The following is a 10,786-nucleotide window of genomic DNA, read 5'->3' as shown; positions in this document are numbered from 1 at the left end:
CTAACCCTTTTTTAAAATTTATTTTCGAATTTCTCACTCCCTTATCTCCTTCTATTTATTTATCTACTAACACTTCTTTTTCACTCAAGAATTCGAACCCACTCTCTTCCCCTTTGTGTTTGGATTCTTACCTTTTCACTTCTTCTATTCTTTTCTTCTTCTACTAATATAAAAGAATCTTTTTACTGTGTTAAAGAGGATTCCTATTATTATTTTCTGTTCCCTTCTTTTTCATATGAGCAGGAGCAAGGACAAGAATACTCTTGTTGAAGCAGATCCTGAACCTGAAAGGACTCTGAAGAGGAAACTAAGAGAAGCTAAATTACAACAATCCAAAGACAACCTTACAGACATTTTCGAAAAGGAAGAGGAGATGGCAGCCAAAAATAATAATGCAAGGAGGATGCTTGGTGACTATCTACACCTACTTCCAAATTTAATGGAAGAAGCATCTCAATCCCTTCGATTGGAGCAAACAATTTTGAGCTGAAGCCTCAACTAGTTGCTCTAATGCAACAGAACTGCAAGTTTCATGGACTTCCATCAGAAGATCCCTACCAGTTTTTAACTGAGTTCTTGCAGATATGTGAGACTGTTAAGACTAATGGAGTAGATCCTGAAGTCTACAGGCTCATGCTTTTCCCTTTTACTGTAAGAGACAGAGCTAGAACATGGTTGGACTCACAATCTAAAGATAGCCTGGACTCTTGGGATAAGCTAGTCATGGCCTTTTTGGCTAAGTTCTTTCCTCCTCAAAAGCTGAGCAAGCTTAGAGTGGATGTTCAGACCTTCAAACAAAAAGATGGTGAATCCCTCTATGAAGCTTGGGAAAGATACAAGCAGATGACCAAAAGGTGTCCTTCTGACATGCTTTCAGAGTGGACCATTTTGGATATATTCTATTATGGTCTATCTGAATTTCCAAGATGTCACTGGACCATTCTGCAGGTGGATCCATTCACCTAAAGAAAACGCCTGCAGAAGCTCAAGAACTTATTGACATGGTTGCAAATAACCAATTCATGTACACTTCTGAGAGGAATTCCGTGAATAATGGGACGCCTCAGAGGAAGGAAGTTCTTGAAATTGATGCTCTAAATGCCATATTGGCTCAGAACAAAATGTTGACTCAACGAGTCAACATGATTTCTCAAAGTCTGAATGGATGGCAAAATGCATCCAACAGTACTAAAGAGGCATCTTCTGAAGAAGAAGCTTATGACCCTGGAACCCTGCAATGGCAGAGGTGAATTACATGGGTGAACCTTATGGGAACAACCTATAATTCCTCATGAAAAAATCATCCAAATTTCTCATGGAAGGATCAACAAAAGCCTCAACAAGGCTTTAATAATGGTGGAAGAAACGGGCTCAACAATAGCAAGCCTTTTCCATCATCTTCTCAGCAACAGACAGAGAATTCTGAGTAGAGCTCCTCTAGCTTAGCAAACATAGTCTCTGATCTGTCTAAGGCCACTTTAAGTTTCATGAGTGAAACAAAGTCCTCCATCAGAAATTTAGAGGCACAAGTGGGCCACTGAGTAAGAAAGTCACTGAAACTCCTCCTAGTACTCTCCCAAGCAATACTGAAGAGAATCCAAAAAGAGAGTGCAAGGCCATTGACATAATCAAAATGGCCGAACCTAGAGAGGAAGGGGAGGACATGAATCCCAATGAGGAAGACCTCATGGGATGTTTCCCAGACAAGAAGGAGTTCCCTATTGAGAACCTAAAGGAATCTGAGGCTCATATAGAGATCATAGAGATTCCATTGAACCTCCTTCTACCATTCATGAGCTCTGAGAACTATTCTTCCTCTGAAGAGGATGAAGATGTAAATGGAGAGCAAGTTGCTCAATATCTAGGAGCCATCATGAAGCTGAATGCCAAGTTGTTTGGTAATGAGACTTGGGAAGATGCACCTCCCTTGCTCATTACTGAACTATATACATGGGTTCAGCAAACTTTACCTCAAAAGAAACAAGATCCTGGTAAATTTTTAATACCATATACCATAGGCACCATGACCTTTGAGAAGGCTCTGTGTGACCTGGGGTCAGGCATAAATCTTATCCCACTCTCTGTAATGGAGAAACTGGGGATCTTTGAGGTATAGGCTGCTACATTCTCATTAGAGATGGCAGACAAGTCAATAAGACAAGCTTATGGAATGGTAGAGGACGTGTTAGTAAAGGTTAAAGGCCTTTACATCCCTGCTGATTTCATAATCTTAGACACTAGGAAGGAGGAGGATGAATGCATCATCCTTGGAAGATCCTTCCTAGCCGCAGCAGGAGCTGTGATTGATGTTGACAGAGGAGAGCTAGTCCTTCAATTGAATGGGGACTACTTGGTGTTTAAAGCTCAAGGATCTTCCTCTACAACCATGGAGAGGAAGCATGAAAAGCTTCTCTCAATACAGAGTCAAAGAGAGCCCCCACAATCAAACTCTAAGTTTGGTGTTGGGAGGCCACACTCAAACTCTAAGTTTGGTGTACGAAACTCTAAGTTTGGTGTTGAGAAACCCCCACATCCAAACTCTAAGTTTGGTGTTGGGAGTCTAAAACATTGACCTGATCATCTGTGAAGCTCCATGAGAGCTCACTGTCAAGCTATTGCATTAAAGAAGCGCTTATTGGGAGGCAACCCAATTTTTATTTATTTATATTTATATTGCTCCTTTATGTTTTATTAGGTTCATGATCATGTGGAGTTACAAAACAATTGCAAAAATTAAAAACAGACTCAAAAATAGTAGAAGAAATAGCACACCCTGGAGGAAGAGCTTACTGGCGTTTAAACGCCAGTAAGGTGCATCTAGCTGGCATTCAACGCCAGAACAGAGCATGAATCTGGCGTTAAATGCCAGAAACATGCAGCAGTCTGGCGTTTAAACGCCAGGATTGCACCCTGAGAAAAGTTGGCGTTTAACGCCAGGAACAAGCATCAGGCTGGCGTTAAACGCCAGAAACATGCTACATCTAGGGCTTTAACACCAGAAACAAGCATCAACCTGGCGTTAAATGCCAGGATTGCATGCAGAGGGCGTTTTACACGCCTAATTGGTGCAGGGATGATAAATCCTTGACACCTCAGGACCTGTGGACCCTACAGGATCCCCACCTACCTTCAAATTCAAAATCTCTTTCCCACCCAAACCCACCTCACATCTCTCCCTCTCCTCCATATCTTCTTCATCTACCTCTATTCTTTCTTCTTTTGTTCGAGGGTGATCAACATTCTAAGTTTGGTGTGTTAAAAGCATAGCTTTTTTGTTTTTTCATAACCTTTTATGCACCTAAGGCCGGAGAAACCTCTAGAAAGAGGAAAGGGAAGATAAAAGCTTCCACCTCCGAGTCATGGGAGATGGAGAGATTCATCTTAAGGGTCCATAGCTCAGTAATAGAGCATTTGACTGCACATCAAGAGAGCCCGCTCATGGACCTCAACAAGAGCATGAGGAATTCCCTCATCAAGAAATCCCTGAGATACCTCAAGGGATATATTTTCCTCCATACAACTATTGGGAGCAACTAAGGATAGGAGCACCAAAATCACTAGGGATCAAGCAACAGAGGCAAGGAAGAGACATAGAGGAGCTCAAAAGCACCATTGGTTATTCAAGAGGAAGACGCCACCCATACTAAGGTGGACTCATTCCTTAACTTCCTTGTTCTTATCTCTCTGTTTTTTCGGTTTTTGAACTTCATGTTTGTCTATGTTTGTGTCTTTATTACATGATCATTAGTGTCTAGAGTCTATGTCTTAAGGCTATGAATAATTCCATGAATCCTTCACCTTTCTTAAATGAAAAATGTTTTTAATACAAAAGAACAAGAAGTACATGAGTTTCAAAATTGTCCTTGAAATTAGTTTAATTATATTGATGTGGTGACAATACTTTTTGTTCTCTGAATGAATGCTTGAACAGTGTATATTTTTGATCTTGTTGTTTATGAATGTTAAAATTGTTGGCTCTTGAAAGAATGATGAACAAGAGAAATGTTATTGATGATCTGAAAAATCATAAAATTGATTCTTGAAGCAAGAAAAAGCAGTGAAGAACAAAGCTTGCGAAAAAAAGTAATAAAAAGAAAAAGAAAAAGCAAGGAGAAAAAGCCAATAGCCCTTAAAACCAAAAGGCAAGGGTAAAAAGGATCTATGGCTTTGAGCATTAATGGATAGGAGGGCCCAAGAAAATAAAATCCAGGCCTAAGCGGCTAAATCAAGCTGTTCCTAACCATGTGCGTGTGGCATGCAGGTCCAAGTGAAAAGCTTGAGAGTAAGTGGTTAAAGTCGTGATCCAAAGCAAAAAGAGTGTGCTTAAGAGCTCTGGACACCTCTAACTGGAGATTTTAGCAAAGCTGAGTCACAATCTGAAAAGGTTCACCCAGTCATGTGTCTGTGGCATTTATATATCCGGTGGTAATACTGGAAAACAAAGTGCTTAGGGCCAGGGCCAAGATTCATAAAAGTAGCTGTGTTCAAGAATCAACATACTTAACTAGGAGAATCAATAACACTATCTGAACTCTGAATTCCTATGGATGCCAATCATGCTAAACTTCATAGGATAAAGTGAGATGCCAAAACTGTTCAGAAGCAAAAAGCTACAAGTCCCGCTCATCTAATTAGAACTAATATTCATTGATATTTTGGGATTTATAGTATATTCTCTTCTTTTTATCCTATTTGATTTTCAGTTGCTTGGGGACAAGCAACAATTTAAGTTTGGTGTTGTGATGAGCGGATAATTTATACGCTTGTGGCATTGTTTTTAGTAGTTTTTAGTAGGATCTAGCTACTTTTAGGGATATTTTTAGTAGTTTTATGCAAAATTCATATTTCTGAACTTTACTATGAGTTTGTGTGTTTTTCTGTGATTTTCGGTAATTTCTGGCTGAAATTGAGGGACCTGAGCAAAAATCTGATTCAGGCTGAAAAAGGACTGCTGATGCTGTTGGATTCTGACCTCCCTGCACTCGAGATGGATTTTCTGGAGGTACAGAACTCCAAATGGCGCGCTTTTAAAAACGTTGGGAAGTAGACATCCAGAGCTTTCCAGCAATATATAATAGTCCATACTTTATTCGAATCAAGATGATGCAAACTGGCGTTTAACGCCAGTTCCATGCTGCATTTTGGAGTAAAACGCCAGAAACACGTCATAAACCAGAGTTAAACGCCAAAAACACGTTACAACTTGGCGTTTAACCCCAAGAGAAGCCTCTGCACTTGTAAAGCTCAAGCTCAGCCCAAGCACACACCAAAGTGGGCCCCGGAAGTGGATTTCTGCACTTAGACTTATTTTTATAAACCCTAGTAGCTAGTCTAGTATAAATAGGACTTTTTACTATTGTAATCTAATCTTGGTATCTAGTCCTTTTCCCCATATTTCGAATTCATATGCCATTTGTGGGAGCTGGCCATTCGGCCATGCCTGGACCACCATTACTTATGTATTTTCAACGGTGGAGTTTCTACACACCATCGATTAAGGGTGTGGAGCTCTGCTGTACCTCAAGTTTTAATGCAATTACTACTATTTTCTATTCAATTCAGCTTATTCTTATTCCAAGATATTCGTTGCACTTCAACATGATGAATGTGATTATTTGTGACACTCATCATCATTCTCACCTATGAACGCGTGATTGACAACCACTTCCGTTCTACCTTAGACCGAGCGTGTTTCTCTTGGATTCCTTAATCAGAATCTTCGTGGTATAAGCTAGAATTATTAGCGGCCATTCTTGAGAATCCAGAAAGTCTAAACCTTGTCTGTGGTATTCTGAGTAGGATTCAAGGATTGAATGACTGTGACGAGCTTTAAACTTGCGATTGTTGGGCGTGATGACAAACGCAAAAGAATCAATGGATTCTATTCCGACATGATCGAGAACCGACAGATGATTAGCGTGCTGTGACAGAGCATTTGGACCATTTTTACTGAGAGGATGAGATGTAGCCATTGACAACGGTGATGCCCTATATAGAGCTTGCCATGGAAAGGAGTATGAAGGATTGAAAGTAAGAAGGCAGTATGTTGCAGAGGTTCAACAGGGACAAAGCATCTCCATACACTTATCTGAAATTCCCGCCAATGATTTACATAAGTATTTCTATATTTATTTTATGCTTTATTTATTATTAAATTTCGAAAACCATTATAACCATTTGAATCCGCCTAACTGAGATTTACAAGATGACCATAGCTTGCTTCATACCAACAATCTCTGTGGGATCGACCCTTACTCACGTAAGGTATTACTTGGACGACCCAGTGCACTTGCTGGTTAGTTGTGCAATGTTGTGACAAAGTGTGATTCACGTTTGAGAGCGCTACCAAGTCTTTGGCACCATTATTGATGATCACAATTTCGTGCACCAAGCTCCTCCCCCTAATGAATTTGGGGGTTTAGTTCATCATTGCTCAAGTATAAACAAAAAACTAAAAAAATGCAGAAAATGCAGAAGAGGAAAATAAAAGTGAAATTTAATCCCCCGTTCCCAATCAGGGTCCCTCTTTTTATACTGGTTTAGTGGCTTCTTGAATTGTACTTGAAAGTTGCTTCAATTGGGCTTTTTTTAGTTCGTACTTTGGAAAAAATCAGCTTCCAGGAAAACGTAGCACTTTCCAGACGAGCACAGCGCTCTTTTTCTACTTGTGCGTACGCACATTGTGTTGTGCATACGCACCCAGCGCTCTTTTTGTGCGTACGCACACTGGGTTGTGCATACGCACACAAGATGTGTTTCTTCCAGGTGAGCGTAGCGCTCTCCATAACAACGTAGCACTCTTCTCCTGTGTGTACGCACACTGTATCATGCGTATGCAGCAGTGCAAAACTGTCCCTTGTGCGTGGGCATCCGGCTCTGTGCGCGTGCATACGTCCTTTTTCTTCCTCCCGTGCGTACCCACACATGGTTGTGTGTGCGCACACTAAAAAATTCTCACACTCACCTAGGAAATCATCGCAGGCACTCTCGAGTGAAGAACGTAGCACTCTTAGGTGAAGAGTGATGCCCGCCTCCTGTGCGTACGCACACTAGGTCGTGCGTGCGCACACAAACACGGAGCGCTCTTGTGAGGAAAGTGTAGCGCTCAAGGCCGTGCTGCAGGAGAACCCAGAGTTCTTCAAATGAGAGGAACGCTCTTTCAAGGAAACTTAGCGCTCTTCAGGGGAGCATAGCGCTCTTTAAGGGAGCGTTGTTGAGGCATTTTAGTGTTCTTCTCCCCTGTCATGATCACAAAAACAACAATGCATCAAAGCTCTGATTTTCCCTTGCTTCTTTTCCACCTAATATCAATCAAACAATTGTATCAAAGTTTGCTATAACCATAAGGTTTTTGCATCATTCATATCATCAAGTAAAAACTGCATAAAAATCTTATGACAAAGCACATAAACAACCATGTTTAATTAAATTAGGAGATGCATGAAATTCCAATCCAATTACTTACTTACTGCATAAGAAATGCATGAAAACTAAGTAACAATGACTAAAAAAGGCTTGTGAAATTAGCCTAAGATGACTTGTCATCAGGACAGTCTCTTTGTACGCACATCCCAAACTCAAAATTAACCATGGAAAGAATCCCAAGATGACATGGGAGAGACAACACCCCAAACTCAAAAATATCCATGAGAAGAATCCCAAACTAACATAAGGGAAGACAAGACCCCAAGCCCAATTCATATATATGAGCATGCCTATGGGAGAACCCGATGAGTTAAAGTGTCCGGTCATATCTTACGTGCCGAAGGTCAACAATTGTCTCAAATATGCAAGCCAAATAGACTTTCAACTCATCATTTATCAATTATCATTATCATCATCAATTGTCTCATTCATCATTCTCAATATTGTATTATTCTCAAAATTACCTCATTTATTTCTTTCATTATTTCATCAAATCAAGTATCCCATTCATCAACTCCTCTAGTACCAATTCTATCTTATTTCACTCACTAACCCTTACTTTGTAACCCATAACCTCATTAATAAATCTTAAACAGAGTTTTCAGAGGTTTGGAAAATAAAAAAATATTTAATAGTTCAAAAAGAGTAAATTTCCATCAAAACAATGGTTCCAAAATTTTATAGGCTTGTCAGGAAGGTCAAACAGTGAAAAATAGAGTTTTAGTAAAAAACAAGGTGTTGTGCATATGCATCATTGCTGTGTGTACGCACGCAACAGAGTGACCTTCCCTTCCTGTGCGTATGCATCACTGTGAGCGTACGCACACTTTCAAAAAATCTATGCACACCCCCTCTTGCACGAGCCAAAACACACTCTCTGTTCTGTGCGTACGCACACTCACTAGAATTCCTAGATTTCTACAACTTAGGAAAATTCTGTTTTTGGTACATAACTTCCGACGTCCATAACTTTCTCTACAAAATTTCGTTTTCCACAAGCTTTATACCGTTGTAAAGCTCTTGAAATTATCTTTGTATTTGAAATAAATTTAATTCAAATCTAGAATTTGAGGCTTATGTTATGATCCACCAAAGTTAGTTTTAAATTAAGTTTTTCATAAAAATCACAAACCTCCATTTTCACAATTTCCATTTCAAAACCAAAGTGTTTTCAAGTTCCAACTCAAACCAACCATATCCAAAACATACCTAATCACTTCTTATTTATTCCTTGACCCATCATCATCCAGGTTCACCAAATTCATCCCCTTAATTCATAATTAACACAACTTCATACTCAATAATCAATATATCATTATTATTCATCAATATCATTGTTTCATCAACCATCAATCATAAGCAACAAACACCAGTCCATTCTCAAACTAATTCAACATTGTTCATTAAAACTACTAAACATTAACATAATCATACATTTCAACCTATCCTATGGTCATCTAGCCTAAATTATCACAAGACATTATATATTATCTACGAGAAACTAAAACCAGACCTTGGCTGGTTCCTCCCTGGCTCAGAACACCACAAGTTATCATGGTTCCGCAAATGATTACAACCCAAATAGTCCTCCAAACAAAAAATTCAGTTATTGTAGCCTGACGGAGGAAAAATATCAGTAAATATTTTCACAAAATGATCACGTTGCAAGTATAGTCCTAAATCAACAATTAAACCTCAATCAATATTTAAATTATTTGTCACTTAAGCAAACCCAATAAAATTAACCGAAGTATTTAAATCTCGGGTCATCACTCAAGGAATTGTAGGAAAGTATGGTTATTATTGGTTATGGAAAGGTATATTTTTGGGTTTTGTAATGAGAAATAAGAAAGTAAAAATGGCTAGAAAATAAAGTAACAACTACGAAAGCTCTTAGTAAGAAAAGAGGATTAGAAGTCTTATCCTTATTATCATTGTCAATTGTGATGGTAAACGTGAATTGTCTTCACTTAGTTAACCTCTAACCAATGGAGGAAGGTCAAGTGCATATAATCAACTTGAATTTATAAATCCTAGTCAACTCATAGTGAGAGACTAGATTTAGTGAAGTTCAAGCTAACCGGTAATCTTCAATTACCATTCAACAAAAGAGTTTTGATAACTCAAGAGTCTCTAATTGATCAATCCAAGTTAAGAACATAAAAATCTATTTTAAAATCCAACCAAGCATTTTATCAAACACTTGGAAGGCAAAAAATAAGAACATAGAAAATTAACAAGGAACATTAAATCTAAACAACCAATTTCAAGCATCAATGACTAACAATTAAAGAAAGTAACAATAAATATGAAAAACGTAAATTGTATTAAAAGAAATCTAATGTAACAATAGCTCATAAACATAAAAATGGTGAAAAAGGGAAATTAACAAGAGAAGAAAATGAACTAAAGTGCTTAATCAAATAAAAGTAAGACAAAAACTAAATTAAAGGAAGATTGAACCTGAACCTAAGGAGAAATTGAAAAAAGAAACCCTAAATCCTAGAGAGCCTCTCTCTCTAGAAAGCTACATCTAAACCTAACTAATGTGAATGAAAGTATGAATGATTGATTCCCCCTTTCCAACTCCACTATGCAGTCTCTAATCAGTATTTTCGGGCCTGAAACTATGTCAAAAGCAGCCCAAAAAATCGCCCCCAGTGAGTTCTGTTAAATGCAACACGTCACGCTTTATCACGCGTACGTGTCAGCCATGCGTACGCGTCATTGAACAATTCCTGGTCACGAGTATGGGTCATCCACACGTACGCATCGCTTGCCTCTTACACGAGTCACGCTGATCCTGCGACGCGCACACGTGGGCGACTGATGAGCGGATAATTTATACGCTTTTTGGCATTGTTTTTAGTATGTTTTTAGTATAATCTAGTTAGTTTTTAGTATATTTTTATTAGTTTTTAGTTAAAATTCACCTTTCTGAACTTTACTATGAGTTTGTGTATTTTTTTGTGATTTCAGGTATTTTCTGGCTGAAATTGAGGGTCCTGAGCAAAAATCTGATTCAGAGACTGAAAAGGACTGCAGATGCTGTTGGATTCTGACCTCCCTGCACTCGAAGTGGATTTTCTAGAGCTACGGAAGCCCAATTGGCGCGCTCTCAACGGCATTGGAAAGTAGACATCCTGGGCTTTCCAGCAATGTATAATAGTCCATAATTTGCCCGAGATTTGATGGCCCAAACCGGCATGGCAAATCAGCCTCAGAAATTCCAGCGTTTAACGCTGGAACTGGCATAAAACTTGGAGTTAAACGCCCAAACTGGCATAAAAGCTGGCGTTTAACTCCAGAAAAGGTCTCTACACATGAAAGCTTCAATGCTCAGCCCAAGCACACACCAAGT

The 10,786-nt window shown here is 39.0% G+C and overlaps 1 non-coding gene across 1 annotated transcript; it reads right to left on the bottom strand.

Moving 5' to 3' along the window:
• Nucleotides 1-765: 765 nt before the first annotated feature.
• LOC127740843 (small nucleolar RNA R71) lies at nucleotides 766-873 on the bottom strand. Its single transcript, XR_008001699.1, has one exon. It is a non-coding gene; the product is annotated as a small nucleolar RNA R71 (small nucleolar RNA).
• Between the last annotated feature and the right edge of the window lie 9,913 nt (nucleotides 874-10,786).

This window comes from Arachis duranensis, chromosome 7, assembly GCF_000817695.3.
Source record: "Arachis duranensis cultivar V14167 chromosome 7, aradu.V14167.gnm2.J7QH, whole genome shotgun sequence".
Taxonomy (NCBI): Eukaryota; Viridiplantae; Streptophyta; class Magnoliopsida; order Fabales; family Fabaceae; genus Arachis; species Arachis duranensis.
This window is presented reverse-complemented; position numbering and strand designations above follow the sequence as displayed.